Raw genomic sequence first — 5000 nt, forward strand, 5'->3', positions numbered from 1 at the left:
ACTATCAGGCTATAGACATGACTACAACAACACTCTTCTCCCACTGTAAACATGGGCCGAGTGTCTTACTGACATCTGTAAGCCATATACTGTACTGTAATTACAGACCATGGTATTTCCTGTTTGTGCTCTTAAAAATACCTCCTCCATAGATTCTGATGGAGTTGTTGCATTGTGATGGAGAATTCACACAAGTTCCTGGCAAATGTCTCACTCAACAAATTAATTAACAAAACAAGGTTTTCCTTCAAGAAATCCCCATTCCTAGCTGTGTTTTGACTGATACACATCTTATGTTGCAGTAGCTCAACATTGGGTGTGTGTGCGTGCGTGTGTCCCTATTCAAATAAATTGTAGAATAAATAAATTGCTAGCAATATGAATGTATTGACCATATAAATAATTAAAGTATCTTGGCACAAATGTTTTACTGTAAATTATTTTGTTGCATAGGAGTTACATTTTCTGCTTTCTAGAACACAAGGTGCCATAAGTGAATCAGGTTGTGATTGTGTGTTGTGTTACTGATGGTGTCAAGCTCACACACTTTGACGGACAATGTGTAAGAAAGAAAAAAATATGGACATTTTCTCATGGGTGGCATTCATTGACTTGACATGTCAATAGACGAAGGATCCTGAGGAAATGACACAGAATGCCGCTTTAAATTATATATAATGATGTATAAAAGAACAAAGATACATGAAAGAATCATAATCTTCATGACCTTTGTGATTTCTGCGTTAAGGAAGGAGCATTTTATCAAATACAAAAAAAACCATCATAATAATGTTCAGTTCTGCAAAAGCACACCCAGCTTATACACCCCACTCAATTGGCTTCAGCATGTAATTTCCAATATGGCCACCAGAGAGCGGCATTGTATCATTTGCAACCAATCGACTTCCCAAGTACAGTGCTACCGGTTCCAAGTCTTCCTATGATAGGTCTCCTTTCTAGAAAACCCACAATGCCCTCTTCTTATGCACCAGCCCTTCCAACTCCTCCAGATGCAATTACACCAGGAACAGGGCCACTTGTTGTGCAAACTGCAGCTTTGTCAGAGCAATTAATGCCGGCTTGCCAAGTGTGTCCTTCTATGGAGAGGGAGAGAGAGACAAAGAGAGAAAGAGGAAAGGGAGAGAGAGAGTGGGAGAGAGATTGAGAAATCCCTTTTTGTGTCTGGTGAAGAGGGATAAAGAGTTGTAATTATAACAGAGGAGGCTTTGGATTGTGACTTTTTCTCTGTCCTCCTCTCTGGTAATGTGTGCATCCATCAGGCCTCTGCAGACAGCTTCTGAAAGGACAACACACTTCCCCCCGCCTCAGTTCTTCTGTGAACAAGGCAGCCAAAGCAGCCTGCCCTATTAATAGCCAACACAATTCTCCTCTCACAATTACCGGTTGTTGCACTTGGCAGTGTTGAGATGCACAAAGAAGGACCAAATATGCTAATGGAGGTTTAATTTCAGATCTCTTTAGAGTTGTGTGGGGGAATCTCACCTTGTTCGTTCAGAGATTAAATTAACCTTGTGGCAGGAGGTGTCTCACAATAGAGATCACACCCTCCGATATTGACTCTGTTGCCTTCGTCGACTCCTTAAGATGTTGACATTTTGATAGCACTACATGCATCACAGGCCTATTGTGTTGTGTGTGTTTGGATGTGATTATTAGGAGGTTAATATTGTGTTTATGGGTATTTGGCTTACACTGGTCTTGGTTGGACTGGTTTTCTATGACCTTAGTTTATTAACAATGAACCTGTTGTAGTTCTATTACCTGTGGTCAAAACCCATCTAAGGGGAATGCCAAACTATCATTTCAGCCATCCAAATGTCTTCAGAACACAGATCCAATAAAGTGGAGATGAGAGGGAAGACTTTCTCTGTTAGAATCTGCCGCTGCCTTTGAAGATTCGATCATATTGAAGACTCGTCACGACATGGCTCAGGGCAAGGTTAGGGCACATCTCAGCTCTGACATTTTCTCCCTGTTTTGAAGGTTTTCACACTCTGGGCCTCAGCGTGTCTCTCCACAAGCCTAACCCTGACATGTGGCCTATTGATGGCGATGCTCAGTGACATTTTGGGATCTTAGGGTGATAACCTGACGTTATTTCAAACAACATTTGTTTGTCAGTTTAGAGCTGTTGAAATCCGGGCTTGAAATAGAGTGGTGACTAGGGGTGTGGGCCATCCATTCCCAGAACAAAAGCAGGGCCACCCCCATAAACATCTAGGAATCAACATAGGCTCCACCTGTAACCATTAAAAGACATAATGACATTGGGGCAGCCCATTAATTTTAGGGGCACTCAGAAGAGTCAGTGTGTCATTTGAAAACCCCTGGTTGAAATGATCCTATTTTTGTAAAGAGGCTTCGAGTGACACTAATGTGTAGATTTCTGCCCGGTAGACATGCTATCTCTGTTGCCATGGTTATATCATTATCTCTGAATTCAAAGTGGAGGCTGAACATGTTTCCCTTCATAACTGATATGATGCAGATCTAAGTAGGAGAGACGTCATTGTTCTTCACACAATGGAGAGGGGCATGGACGTCTGAGAAACATGCCAGCACGCTCTTGTGACATCTCATCACTGACAGGCTTGATCACGTTGATCATGAATCTGACTGTCATTGAACGATTTTTTAATTGTATTGTAACCTGCTCACCTTGCCCAAGTCACTGCATCACCGACGGTCCGTGTTTGAGAGGGTTTCATTGTTTTGCTTTGATTTTTCAATTATGTTTGAGTTGATTCAATGTTAAGCATTTTAAAAAAAACTGTGAATCAATGTACAGCAGGTACTTGTGCTTGAGCTGTAGTTCTTCCTACTGTCCATGAGGAGGCGCCCTCTGTAACAGGGACGTGAAAAGACTCTCCCAAGGCTACCGTACCTCACTCCTTCTCCTTCATATCTTCAAGTCTGTTTCTGCTTAGTTAATTAGGACTCTTTGTTCATATTGCATGCCCATTTTCAGCAAAAGGTATTGAATCTCAAAGGCATAAAAGAGAATGGAAACAAATGGAAAAACACTGATAGAATAATTAATCACCAACATCTTTACAAATGAAAGTAGCTGATGTGGTTCAAGTTTAGATTGAGTTTGATAAAGTTTCTCCAAAGAGACATAGGCAGAGACTCTCATCCTGATCCTTGATCAGATTTACCAATCAGATATACTGTAATGATTGTAATGTTATAAAGACACAAATGATCATTATTTAGATTAAAAGGCTCCCCCAATCAGCCAACTCCCCACAGTCGTTGATAATAACGTAACACAACGTTGCCACATCATCCTAATCAATACTGTAGGTGTCCCCAGAGACATTCCTGTATCCTCTCCTCCTCGCTGTGAGAACCAATGAGAACACTGTTCATCTGCTCCCTCTGCTAGCCCACCCAATGGGCATGTGACTGTGGCACATCACATGACCCTCCTCAGTTCTAAAGACAGATGAGTTCAATTTCTCATTCCAGAATTCTCTCCACTGCTCCTAGTCCTTGTGTGCTGGGCTCCCGGTGACGGAAGGGTCTGATGTCAGGAGGGTTTGGGACATGTCCAGGCCAGTCACTTGACAGTAAACTAGACCATAAACAGTAGTGTTGCCGTTTTTTACCTAAGGTGTCAGGTTAATGCCATTCCGCTCCACTACTGTCGTGTTTTATTTATGAGCACAAGTGAGAGAGCAAGACTTGGCCTCCCGCTGTATTTATTTCCCAGATTCCTCTGCATATTTGAACAGCAGGGTCCCCGACATGACACGCACCCTGGCGCAGTTTACATCAGGACATCTTGGGCGAGCTATGAAACTTTAATCCACACTCACACACGCAAGCACATGCACGCGCGTACACACACACACACACACACACGCACACACACACAGACGCACACACACACACACACACACACACACACACACACACACACAGAGAGCTCAGCATCCTGAGGCTTGAGACAGTGTATTCCATCACCATGGGAAACTATTGGAAATCTCAGTCTCTCTACAATGGTATTGTAATGGAACGTTTGGTGCCAAGATGGAGGATCGTTTACCAAACCCTGCGTGTGTCTGTCTCTGGGCAGGACCATTGATCCTTTCATCCTTACCTCATACAAATGAGTACTGAGGAGGTTCTTCTAGCATAGTAATGATCATGCTATAGTAGCTTCCTGTCTCCCACGTGGATGGGGGGGGGGGGGGGGGGGGGGTTAAGGTAGAGGGGGTTAAGGGATGGCAGGGGCCAGGAGTTGGGAACAGGGGGGGGCAAGGAGTTGTAGAATTGAGGGTCAGCGATGGATGTGAGGGTCCAGAAATGTAATGCATTTGAAATGAAATGAAAAGATTGGCTGAGAAATGAAGTATTAGATTCTGGGTACAGAGGCTACGAGGCTGGGGATCCAAGGGTGATGGGCTGTGGCCTGAACCCAGTGTGTGTGGGTATGAGTGCACATACAGTATGTATGAGTGTGTGTGTGTGTGTGTGTGTGTGTGTACATATGTGTGTGTGTGTGTGTGTGTGTGTGTGTGTGTGTGTGTATGTGTGTGTGTGTGTGTGTGTGTATGTGTGTGTGTCTGTGTGTGTGTGTGTGTCTGTGTGCATGTGAGTGTGTAATGTGATGCAGGCCTGCTCTGCTCCTGCGACTTCCTCCGTCCTCCCTCCTGCTCAGGCCTGATGGAGATTAAGGGCCATTAAAGGCTCTCTGCTGCATGTGCAGTTTCTATTGATCACATCGACTCAACTCGCTTGAGCCAATGATCCGATTACAAGTGGTGTGCCCCCTCCCCCTACCATCCTCCTCCTCCAACTTACCCCTTCACATCCCCCCTCCCCTCCCTGGCCCACCCCTTGCCCCCATCTTGGTGCTCAGCGGGGGCTGCTGACTCCCTTGCTGATGTCAGCACCAAGAGCAGCCCAGCAGGACCAAGCTCCTGGACAGGCCTCTGCCTGCCTGTCTGTCTGTCTGCCTGCCTGTCTGTCTG

This window comes from Nansenia antarctica (genome assembly GCF_963989245.1).
Source record: "Nansenia antarctica genome assembly, chromosome: 12".
NCBI lineage: Eukaryota > Metazoa > Chordata > Actinopteri > Argentiniformes > Microstomatidae > Nansenia > Nansenia antarctica.